The 12,550-nt window shown below is 44.3% G+C and overlaps 1 protein-coding gene across 6 annotated transcripts in view; it reads right to left on the bottom strand.

The window, feature by feature from the left end:
* Positions 1 to 4,442, bottom strand: part of EPS8 (EGFR pathway substrate 8, signaling adaptor) — a 135,410-nt gene extending 130,968 nt beyond the window's left edge. For 3 of the 6 annotated variants that reach the window (XM_065683294.1, XM_065683249.1, XM_065683275.1), the window contains exon 1: positions 3,233 to 3,440. The gene's annotated coding sequence lies outside the window, so the exon portion shown is untranslated. Of the gene's footprint in view, positions 1 to 2,787; positions 3,020 to 3,232; positions 3,441 to 4,257 lie in introns of those variants that run through there. The other 3 variants (XM_065683259.1, XM_065683311.1, XM_065683266.1) reach the window with 3 other exon arrangements.
* Between the last annotated feature and the right edge of the window lie 8,108 nt (positions 4,443 to 12,550).

Below are 12,550 nucleotides of genomic sequence, written 5' to 3' on the forward strand. Positions count from 1 at the left end.
TTTCATGGTATCAGGGTTAAATCAAGATCTGCATGAAACCATGAGAAATTCAGTGTGTTAGGTGAATAAATTGACGGATGAATCAGAGCCTACATCTGGAGTTCAGATAAAATGGCAGTGGTTACAGCCCTCCCTGAAAGGAAGAATTCTAGTTTCTGGTAATGTAAAGTGCTTAACACTGGAAAAACTAGAGAACTACCACTGAAAACAAGAAATTAGCCTCTAATTCCTTAGTGAAAATTCAATATATAACTGTACTATTAATCTAGTTACAGATGGCATTTTTGATGACTTACAGTTTTAGCAGGTATTGTGTAAATACAGCCTTACTATGAGGAAAAAGGGCATTTCAGGCATCATGCTACTCTCTGTACCACAAAGCAAATACTGAGGCTTCAAGATCAGTTAAAACCCATCTAATCATGAGCTGCTGATTAACTTCCTTGGGAACCCAGCTCAGGACTAGAATGATGAAAACTTGTAAATCCTACTGACAAAGGGGTCACAACCAGATGCTGTTAAGTGAGAAAGCAAGAAGAAATCCTCATTTCAAAGGAAATGTGAGAAACAGCCATATCCACATGCAGAAAATAAAATGCACGGCAAAAGCACCTTTCCAGTTCTCCCTGAATGGAGACATGAGGATTGGGCCATGCACACTGTATCACGAGCAACACAGCTCAAACGTGTTAAATGCATTTTCCTTCTGCCACCAGCCCCACAGCAGAGAGAGAAGAGTCTGGAGGGGTCAGAGACCCAAGGGCCCCATTTTTGTGTCTGGCAAAGCTGTATCTTCAAGAAAATTCCATACCTTTTACCACTCATTCACCATTCGAGAAGACAGAGCAATGCAGGAATTGTAATTAGGAATATAAGAGCAACAAGTCCTAGAAACTAAAATCAAAGTTAGCAAGCACTTTTATTAATGCAGTCTCCATTGTGTGGACTTGAAGTCTTCTGTTATCTCACTGCAGTAGCTGAAAATAAAAGTTCTTATATATTTGACACTCAGGGCACCAATTACTCAAGTTCAGATGTTTAGATTTTAATAAGCTTTTGCACACAGGGAAAAAAAGTGCAGCAGTTAATGTGACTGATTTGCCATTTACAGCTAGACTACGGACAGGAAGAAAATCAATCATATTTCACAAATTTAGCTGTCACCAAGTGCAAAACTTATGCATTTTTTTCCGTCTGTGAATTACACAGCAGAACTAAGTATCTTTAGATCAATCCTGCCCTCTCTATTATAGCTATATGTAACCCAGCACATAATCACTACTGGGTTTTGTTGCCTGTAGGGTGTTACCTCCTCCCAGTTAAATCTAATGGGATGCTTTGGCTATTTGCAGAATTACACGCAATCAGAAGCATGCATTCTGAGCTGCGAGAAGGCGTAACTCAATACTGCTGCTATTATGAGTATGTGACAATAGAAGCCAGTTGGACAATTAAAGTCCAAAGCCACTTACATTTCCATAGCTTCCCCCAGTAAAAGCAAGCAGCAGCCCCAACCCGCTTCCCTGGAGCCTTGAGCACAGTATCTTGTTACCTGACGATACCCGTATGCTGATAATGCTACACTCCCTGTGAACTGTGAATCAAGATGAGACATGCTGTGTCTGCCTTACACCTTGAAAACCCTGTGAGCTCTTTGCAGTCCCCACTGCCCACCAAGAGGAAGCAACTAACATATTTCAAGCCTGGCCTTGAAGAGAACCACTTCTCAGAGGGCAAGCCTTGCAGCATTTCCACGGGCATTCCATGCAAAGGAGACTGGTCACACAATGCTGATTCAGTAATTCCAGTTGCTAACAACAAAAATGGTCATTTTTATGTTCCCCCATGTAAGCAACTTTTATAGCTGACATACAGACATTGCACAATCACAAACAAGAAGAAAGATGGTCAATAGGAAGGGAGGAGGACCACATTTTTGAAGATGGAGAGAACAATTAAAATATGATCTACACTGCAAAGACACATAAGATTCACCCTTTAGTTAATATTTCAGCAGAAACACCACAGAGCAGTAGCACTTTTATCTTCAGCAATTCACTTTAAGTAAACAAAGACTCCACCAAAGGTCCTACTGCTGCATGTCCACAATTCGGAGGGGTACGAGACGCACAAGCCAAAGCAAAGCACAGCTTTTGAGTGGGAGGGTTGGTTCCCAAACAACATCATAGAATCATAGAATAGTTAGGGTTGGAAAGGATCTTAAGATCATCTAGCTCCAATCCCCCTGCAACAGGCAGGGCCACCTCCCACTAGACCAGGTTGCCCAAGGCTCTGTGCAACCTGGCCTTGAACACTGCCAGGGATGAATGCCAGTTTTCGTTGAGAAACGTTTGTTCCACTCTTCTTCAACTGCCTATTACTAGCTGGCTTGAAATTAGGGTTTAAAAGAAGGGTTTCATAGATACAGTGCAGACCTACTGAGGTTACGAGGGGGCAGGAGCACCTCAGCTCATGCTGCAAAATGCCACAAACCTGTTTCCTACCATGTACCCAGGTCATCCATCATGCAATGGCAGATGCATAAGGGTGCGTATGTCATGGCAATGAGGGGGGCAGGAAGAGTAAGAAAGCCAGGGAAAGTTAGCAGATAGAGAAGATAAGGAGGAAGACGGGAGAGCACAGCACCAAAGAAACACGGGCAGGCAACAGGATAATCCCGCCTGAAAGCTGCCCTGCACCAGCTACCAGCAATACATCCCGCCTTTGCAAAAGCCAGCTTAACCACAGGGGGAAAAACACCACAATAAAGACAGAAAGCCAAGTCACCTGGTAGAAGGTGAGGCAGGAGGAGGAGGGCACAGGTACTGACTCTGCCATTCCCGAGCACCGGAGGGATCCCGGCGAGCAAGGTGCGAGCAGGTGTGGCGGCGGCTCGCGTTACCGCAAGGGAGGAGGAAAGCACACGTACACCTATGCATACACACCGAGAGCTACGTGTGCGGCGAGCCACGGCGGCGGGGTAGGGCACGGCGGCAGCGCTATGTACCGACCCCAGCCGCCACGGCACAGCCCTGCTCAGCGCGGGGTGCCCGGGAGGGAGTTACCCAGCGGCCCCTGCCCGAGCGGAGAGCGGCGGCAGCGCCCGCCCCGGGGGGACCTGGGGTTAATGCCCCGCGATTCGCCATGTTACGAAGCCGGGCGGCTTCGGGGGTCGCGGAACAAGAAGGGGGTCTCTGCGATCAGGTGAAATCCCGCCCCGACAGCCCCTTACCTTCCCTTCCCTTCCTTTCCCGGGCGTCCTTCTCCTGCGCCGGGGGGCGGCGGCGGCCGCGGGGCTCCGCTCGGTGCGGCCGGGGATCCCTCTGCCGCCGGCCAACAAAGTGCCGGAGCGGCGCGGGCAGGGCGCCGGTCACCGGGAGCAGCGGCGAAGCGAAACGGAGCGGAGCGGAGCTCCCTCTGCCGGCCCTCCGCCCCGCCCCGGCCACGGCCACGGCCCCGCCGACACAGCCCCAGCCCCAGCCCCAGCCCTAGCCCGCGGCCGGGGCGGTCCCGCGGCGAGGCAGCGGGGCGCCCCGCGGAGCCGCCCGCATCATGCGGGCTCTGCTCGCTGCCGGTCCGCGGAGCCGCCGGTCCGCTCCCTGCTGCTGTTACCCGGCGCTCACGGAGGTGCGAAGAGCAGCACCCCGGAGCCGGGCTGAAATACGGGAGATGTTTAAAGTGATCGTAAGCGTTCACCAAAAATAAGAATTAAAAAAGCCACACACAAAACCTACCAAGACTCCACAGCAAAATCCTTCCCCGAAGAAGTAGGTGTATCTAAGGCACCTTTGGAACAAGTGAGCTATGAGAACAAAAGTCCCCCGTCCTTACTCTAAATCCCAGATGAAATCTCCCAGCTGTTTATGTTGTTTCCATCTGGCACCACATTCCTCCTGACCCTGACAATTTACACGTGGCTTTCACTTGGCAAGGGGGAATAGTCCCATGCACAGATTACGATTGGCATGCTTACAGGTATCCAAAGTCTTCACGCTATGCTGTTGTCACAGTCCTGACATCTATAATGAGCCACTTCCACTCCTAAAACCAGGCTGTTCTCTGAGAATCAGTTTTCATTGATTTCACTTTCCAGTCAGTTTTTGTCTTTTGTGACTTGAGAGAAAAACTAGAAAACATCAATCTTTCAACACCATCAGCAAGATGAAAATGAACCCCCTTCAGGTAGCATATAGTAAAGCTAATCTGATTTTTGAGGTTCTGTTTATTGGATTGAATTGCCAATCCTGAAAGACCTACCTCTTAATTTATGTCCTGACCCTCCTTCCAGGTTTCACCAAGATTCCTCGTGAAGATCAAAATCGGATTTAGACCAAACACACAGAGACTTCCAGGACTGAGCCACAGTTATCCAAACATAGCAACAGGTCCTTTGTGCTAGAAAGTTTATGTGATTCCAGGCCTTCTTCAAGAAACCCGCAGAGGAAAAGCATAAACTAATGAAAGAGCAGCTGCTTGCTGAAATTTCCACTCAGTTCCAAGAAATGAGACTTGGCAGGTCCTTGCTTTTTATAACACTCCGTGACTCATTTGCAGAGGCAGGTGAAGTCAGAGCCGTCACTGCCAGAGTCGTGCCCCTGATGGCTTCTCTGGGAAGGACACTTTTTGTGAAAGAAGAAAGGTACTGCTCAGCTGCTGTTTGCAGCGGTTCGGTTGCTGAATCCCTTCTCAAGTGGTGCTAGCCCATCCTTGACCTGGTGTTTCCCAGCAAATCTTCTTCATAATAAGGTCTGAGCTCTGCAAACTGTTCCTTTGCCCTGCTGCCAGGAAGGTTCAGAGCTGTAGTAGGCAGTGGGCAGCAGGCAGGTATAAGGCTCACTGCAGGCTTCCGTCAACCAAACAAGCAAGAGTAACCCGAGCTTGCAGATCAGGCTAGGAGAGCTGGGGCCTCACTCCACAATTGCTTACAAGTTCACCTTAACCTTGCCTCAAGGGAAAAAAAGCCATCCCTAGAGAAAAGACAAAGCAGTTCAGCCAACCTGCCCTTCCTGGCTGTGAGCTGGCAATGCCCCCTGTCACACTGCATCCTCTAGTGGTTCTGTCCCTGCCACTTTTTCTGGTCCAGAGGGTTCTGCATGTAACAGGAAAGCACAGAAAAATCTTGTGAAATCACAGTGGAAGGAGAGCATTGAGTCCACTTTTATGTACCTAAACAAGCAATGAAATGTGCAGATAACAATAATTTTTCTTATAAACAGGAATTTTGTTTCCAAGAAGCCTTCAAACCTTCAAGGATCAGATTATGGGGAGGCCTCCTAGGTCATTCGTGTGAATGAACCCTTTCAGGAACACTGACATTAAACTGACATTTCCAGACTATTCGTGTCAGTCACCATGCGCTGTGACACACTCCCCAGGTAAATAATAATAATAATAGTAATTTAGACAAAAAAGCGCTTACCCCATGAGAGGTGGAAAGGAATACGAGAGATGCTGTTAAAGAAAAGGTTGGTGACTGCTTCAGTCCTTGGCAGGGACAAACAGTGCCTTTCTTCCCCTTCTTTCCTGGATAGCAGCCCAAGAGCAGCCCCTGCTCCAATTCCCTTTAGCAAAGGACAAAAAACAAATGCAGAAGACCACTGTGGGCTGATATTTTTGTTTGCTTTTACTTGGGAAGAAAATATTTTGAAGGGACAGAGATAATCAAGAAGAACATGCAAAGAAAGTGGGACATGAGGATGAAAACAGGGAAAACAGAAGAATAAATGGCATAAAGATTTGGGGAAGCATACATTCTATTTCTGTGCTTTACTTTTCTTCAGGATGTGTACAGTAGGGATGGACATTTATAGAATTACATGATTATAAAACTAATGTTGCTGCAAATACGAAAGCAAAACATCGTAATTGTGGGGATGAAGAAGACATGTTTGGGGGAAAAACTAAATACGCCAAAGAATTTCCTTCTGTTGTACAATAGCCTAAAGATCCTTTCCACGCTGGGAACCTGCAGAATGACTTACACACAATGAACAACTTACAAAACCGTCTGGCAGACCCAGCAGTCTTTTTGCTGACACCCCCCCCCTTCCTGCATGGAATTCAGCCAAACGCCACAGCCCCAGCCAGTTGCGATCTCCTTTGCAGGTGCACATGCCACAGAAGGGATGGTGTGGGCAACAAACCCATGGATTCATGGGGAGTGCCAGTGTCTGGGCTGTATTGAAATTAGATGATCAAGCGGTAAATTTGTACAGTATTGGCTGCAGCAAGCTTCAGGATTTAAGATTTACCACTTGATAGTGGAATTTCCACTCTCACTGAAAACAGACACTACTGTATCTATACAGTTTTCAGGACAAAACCATACAAAGCAAGCCTGATTCTTCTTGTGATTTTAAGCCATGTACTGCTACAGTGAGAAATAGCAGAATTGTTCCTGATTTAGGATCGTAAAAATGCGAGGTTAATCTAGAGGAATCCACAGCAAATGACAGAAACAAAAGAGACTGGCAATCGGTCCTTGCTCCTCTGTTCTTATGATAAAGAAAAAATAAATCCCAAATACAGAAAGTGCTTATTTGCTGCTTAGGTAATATTGCAGAAAACATTTTGCATAAAAGCTAAACACTGTCCTACCTAGAAAACAATGCAGGCCGGAAGATATGAAGAATCATAAATCATAGAACGGTTTGGTTCAGAAGGGACCTTAAAGATCATCTAGTTCCAACCCCCCTGCCATGGGCAGGGACACCTTCCACTAGACTAAGTTGCTCAAAGCCCCATCCAGTCTGGCCTTAAACACTGCCAGCGATGGAGCATTAGCAACTTCTCTGGGCCTGTTCCACAGTGAAGAATTTTTTCCTAATATCTAATCTAAATCTCCCCTCTTTCAGTTTAAAGCCGTTCCCCCTTGTCCTGTCACCACATGTGCCTGTAAAAAGTGCCTCTCCAGATTTCTTGTAGAATAAGTATAGTGATCCTTTTAGCCGCAAAGTAATGTGTAGTCTCATTGGGATTTTCTTTGGGGTGTGTTTAGTTTTAAAATATCCTGCTTAAATTTAACATCCTCTCTTTTTAGACCATTTTCAGTAGTAACAATGTGAATGTAATTGTTCTAAACTTGGATTTATTTTGAGTAGTAAATCTATGAGTAACATAATGGCCTCAAAACTGCTGAGACAGATTTGGTGTAAACATCTTGGGGACATTCTATAAACTTCTGAAGTAATCAGGAACCTAGGGTCTGCTAGGTTCCAATGTGCTTGGTTTGGTTTGGTTTGATTTGGTTTTGTCCCATCCTCCAGAAGTGGAATGAGAAAATAAGTATTAGAAAACCTCCTCTCTCCCCATAGGCTTTAGACCATTAAGAAGTGGTTAATTGACTCCTTTGGTGAAGAGCTTGTGCTTTGTCAATTAATACAAAATTACAGAAGCTACTTGTATTTTCTTTAATAACCCTTTCATTCCTTTCAGGTTGGTTCAGCAAAGTAAAGCAGATCAGACAGCAACCCACAATCTAAACGTGAAAAGGAAGGAGGAACCCAGAGTGTCTGTAACCCTCTCCTGGCAGAAACCAAACTTCAGACTCAGCTCTGAAGCAGAGAGAAAACGTCCAGACGGCTTCTGGCTGACTCAGACCCTTTATCACAGATGCTGAGACACAGCAGCACAAAGGATTCCCAGAAGCCTCATTTCCAGCCATGGAATTTTTCTCCTGAAGAACTCAAGGATACGGCAGAGAATATATAAGGCAAGAACAAGATGTCTGTCAGGGTGTCAGCACGGTGCAGAATGCCACATGAACTTCCAGTGACTGTGATAGACAGGAGTACCTCAAAGAGCCATTGTGAAGCATTTTGCCCAAGTTATACAATATATACAGAGGGACAACTGTGTACTGCAGAAAAGTTTGGAATCTTAAAAAAAACTGAAAGTTGCTCATGGTCCTTGTGGTGCCTGCATCCCCAAGTCAGAGAACATGGAGTTCCACCTCACGGATGTTCTGGTTTCTCTGTCACTTTATTTGAAGCTTGCATCAGTACATACACACCTTCCATATTTATCTACTAGTATACATACACACCTTCCATATTTATCTACTAGTATATCTACATATATATCTACTAGGGGTTCTTGGATATTTTATTCCTTGTTTCTAATTATTGTTACATCCATGAGGGAGATTATTTGAGTGAGCTGACTAGGATAAATGAAATAGCTGCTTATCCTGAGCCCAAAACTCTTTCGCTTGAAGCTGCCATCATCGGTGACTTACAAGCTTGCCATCCAGCCATTCCAGTTACTAATGCATCAATTATAAGCTATGTAAATTTATAGCTAGGATTATAGTTGAATGTGTGATGATAAAAAACCTTCCAGTAAGACGAGGGCTCTGTGACATTATGAATTATCTGGCAGCTCTTTCTGCACAATCCTATGTGGATCACAATCAGCTAGTGAAGTAACACAGAGGACTTTTCTCCCACTGGAGCCATGGGGAGTGTTTCTATTTATTTTGGAAGGAATAGAATCAGAACCAAATCCTTAATTTGTGCATTACTCAATCTCTGCATTGACAGCTGATTGGCTGACACTTGGATTTGGAAGTCAAGACCCTGTCCTGAAAAAAAACTGAGGCATAAGAAAAGCCATATGGGAACCATTGACATCACACGGTCAGAGCTCAGGGCATTTGTGATTACTAGATTTTGATCTGTCCCCTCTCAAGAGCTACACTGTGTTTGTTGGATGAGACTCTAACTGAATTTTAGCAAATAAACTGCAGGTTACAAAGCAAGCTCAAACATCGCTATGCATTTTGATCCCTCCATATTCCTATCTTAAGGAGACAAAAAGGAAATAAGACACAGACAATCAATCTATTTATGTCTACACTCTTTTCTGACAGATGTTTTTTATTACAATTGTATGTTTATTGGGAGAGAGGAGACCATTAAACCTCAGATATTTCATTTTCCTTATATCGCATATTCATGAGAATATAAAAAGGCAGGCAGAAAGGAAAATACATAACCTGAAAAAAAAAAGAAATCATCTGTTTTGCCAGAATTTAGGTAACTTTCTGTTTTTTCTTTTTTTCTTCCAGGGTTTTGAACTACTCTGGTAGAGGAGCGGGAACAATGTTAACCATATGGCTCATCCCAAGCCCTCAGAATTCCTGAGTCATGCATCTAAACTCAATACATATCTTTAACAAGGTGTTGATAAAAAAGATGCTGACATTTTTATTTGGGTTTGGGGTCTGTAGATTTCATGTTTCCTAGCAGAAATGTCAGAGGTAGAGGCTTTCTTCCAACAAATGGCAAGGATTCGGTGCATTCGAAGACTATAGCCAATTAAGCTTTTAAGAAATAGATCAAATATCATTACCACAGTAGAAAACCCCAGATTGGCCAGAATTACTTTGTAAACTGTGTTTTTGTTGTTTACTGCACTGAATTTTAATTTTGAAAATCGTAGTCCCAGTTCTTGTTTATTATAGACAGAAGCAATTGGTTTGGCTGTCTGACCTGTTCGGAGAATGTGTAGGTCATCTGATATTCTGCATTTGCATATATGGGAAAAAAAAATCCTCCTCATTTCAGCACGTACTTGCTTAGTTCTGATTGCACAATTGTTTCATTAACTGGGGAAAATAATTAATAATAATTAATGACAATTTTTGGTAGCTCTTGTCAGAGACCAAAAATTGTCTACAAGCATTAATGAATCTGGAGAGACAAGCTTCATTGAACAAAAGGAGCAGCCAAAGCTCAGATAATACTGAAAAACCTCACAGTGATAGCCCAAAATTTGGACACATTGTGTTTTTATTAAAGCCTAAAATCAATGAATTTAAAAGATGGCAACATCTGACCCTGGGAGATCAGAAATGAAAGTAAAAACACATGCATATAAAATAATTCTTTGTGTGCATATGTACATGTACAGTTTTATATACATTTTAGGTGAATCTCATGAGTTTGGGGTGAAAGAATGTGAGTCGTTATTTCTGGTACCACCACATGGGCAAAGCTGAAGATGCTCTGTCATTCTGGGAAGTTGCACCCAGTGCCCATAGAAGTAGGGCTATGGTGGGACCCAGAAACACAGGCTCTGACCATTATAGTGTCTTGTACAAAAATGAGCCAATGTCTCTGAATTTGACTTCACACAGAGTCACAGATGCAGCCCCGGGAGTTAAGACTGAGAAGGTTATGGCATGACTGAAAGGCTGTGTACATAGTCACAAATGCAATTAGACTCAACAAGCTATTTCTTTCTTGCAGAAAGTGCCCTTGAGATAATTCCATTTCCACACAGTTTTCAGATAACTTGTAATGTCCAAGTTCATAATTGCTGAAGTCTATGACAGATGTGGCAGGTCTACAGCTAAATTACTTGAAGCTATGATTTTGCTCCAAAGCACCCCAAAACCCGTGGTAATATCAGCATTTGAGGCACACATACTACCAAATCAAAGAGGACTTCCCCTGAACTTAGAACAAGTAAACTCAGGGAAGGCTAATAATAACAAAAAGGGAGACTAAATCTTATCTTTGTGATGATCATTATTCAGCCAGTGGTGGATTTCATACTGAGACAGTCACAACTGTTTGCTCAGATATGCTGGTGCAAGGGGAAGCCGCCTACCATAGCAGACCATATGCAGCCTTCCTGGAGTGCACAGAGATGTGGTTCTATTGTGTTGTTCTCCTCCCTCCACCATGTGAGGAGGTTTTAATTTAAAACTGATTCTTATAAATGCCATATTGCATCACTAGCTTATTAGAATCTGTTAGCGTTACTCACCTTGGAAGTTCACTGCAGATGTATGCATTCAGAAACAAGTATTTTCCCCATTTACTATTTAGTAATTTTAGTATTTATTTAAATAAGCAGAGCTTTATTATGTGGTTTTCAGAGAGTACTGACAGATGTCCTTCCAGAGGTCTGAAAGACCTTTTGTACTCCAAAATAATCCTGTCTGGTAAAGAGCAGATGAGATATTTCAGAGGATATGGATCCACCATATGTATATTATTCCAGGGAGAAATAGTGCAAAGATGTATTTTTTAACACAAGGGGTCATGTAAGTTCATAGTGTTTGGCACCCTCTCTCTTACCAATGCAACAACTGGGAGGTAGCATCACCAGCTGTGTGACACACATCTCAGGAAGTATTGAACAGAAATGGCTGGGGAATGAAAAAAGTACTCAGGAAAACTCCTGGCTGGAGGTCACTGTCTCTCACCAGACCTGGATGATGGAAGGGCACCATCCGATAATGGCTATCCTACCATCAGCTTGCTCAGCTTCTTTCAGCTGTAACTGAAGAAGTGACACAAAGACAGAGAAGATCTCACAGCACACTGTACCCCTGTGTCTCTTGAGCATCAGGTTGTCTTCAGGCAAGGGATGTTTTGCTTTCTCTAGAGGCTGTTTGCCAAATCTCTCATCTCACTCAGCTCCCCCTGAAGTGTCCCTCCCTCCTTCCCAAACCAAGTGTACCCAAGGAGGGTACCCAAGGAGGGTACCCAAGGAGGCACCCAAGTGTAGCCTCCTAGCTCAGGAAGCATGGTATTCACGTGGCTAGGGACAATCTAAAGGCTTTGTGCTAACCTGGCCACACCTCAGGACGTGTCAGAGTTTGTCTGCACTTGTTTTAGCCTGCCTGGAATGGTGCTTTAGATTGTTTAGCCCTAACTAATTTTCTAATGTCTGGGTGGCTATTGCCTAATTTAGTTAACTGTTGCTTAGCTCTAGAGCTGAGCAAAATCATATGGCAGAACCATGTGGTATAACCATATGGCATAATAACTTTTATACAGATAATAATAACAAGCTGATAGTCTGTGTAGTATGGCATATTTATAACCCTACTATAATGATGTAGGAGGACAGCAGAAACCTGTGAAGTGGGGATGTGGGATGCAGCCCAGAGAAGTACAGGCACATGTGAATGAACCAGAGCCACAAACAGCCCCAGGATGGCCAGACAGGGCTGTGAGGATGGGGATGGGTCAGGATGTGGGCCCATGTGTGGGCCTGGCTCTGGTCATGCATGGCCAGGCAGGAGAGTGCTGTGGGGAGCTGGAGACCAGCCCTGCTGTGGCACCTCTGAGATGGGTACTGATGTCCCTGTGAGGCTGAAATGGATCATGGGCTGTGGGCTGGGCAGGGACAGCAAGGGCTGGTGTGCTCCCAGGGCCATGACACACAGGACATTGATGCCTTGCTGTAAACCCACTACTCGGTTTGTTCATAAGGAAAACTTATGCCATTGCCCCTGGGATACAGCAGTGGGAAGAAGCCTAACATCAGAGAATGAGGGGTGGATTTGTGAGGCTGCGTTCTGGTGTAACAACTGTTAACCTCTCTATTCAGAGGACTTAATTACATTATTTGGACTGTGAGTCTTTGTGTATTTTAACTGTATTACTACTAATTAACTGTGTGTTGTATATTAGTTAGCATGTTAAGACTTTAATTAGACTAAAAATTCTTGGCTTGTGTGTTCTCCCTTTGCCAATCACAAGATTTTGCACATAAATCCCTCTCCATCAGTCCTCTCCTCTTTCCCCGTTTT

The sequence above is a fragment of the Lathamus discolor genome, chromosome 1 (genome assembly GCF_037157495.1).
Source record: "Lathamus discolor isolate bLatDis1 chromosome 1, bLatDis1.hap1, whole genome shotgun sequence".
Classification (NCBI taxonomy): Eukaryota; Metazoa; Chordata; class Aves; order Psittaciformes; family Psittacidae; genus Lathamus; species Lathamus discolor.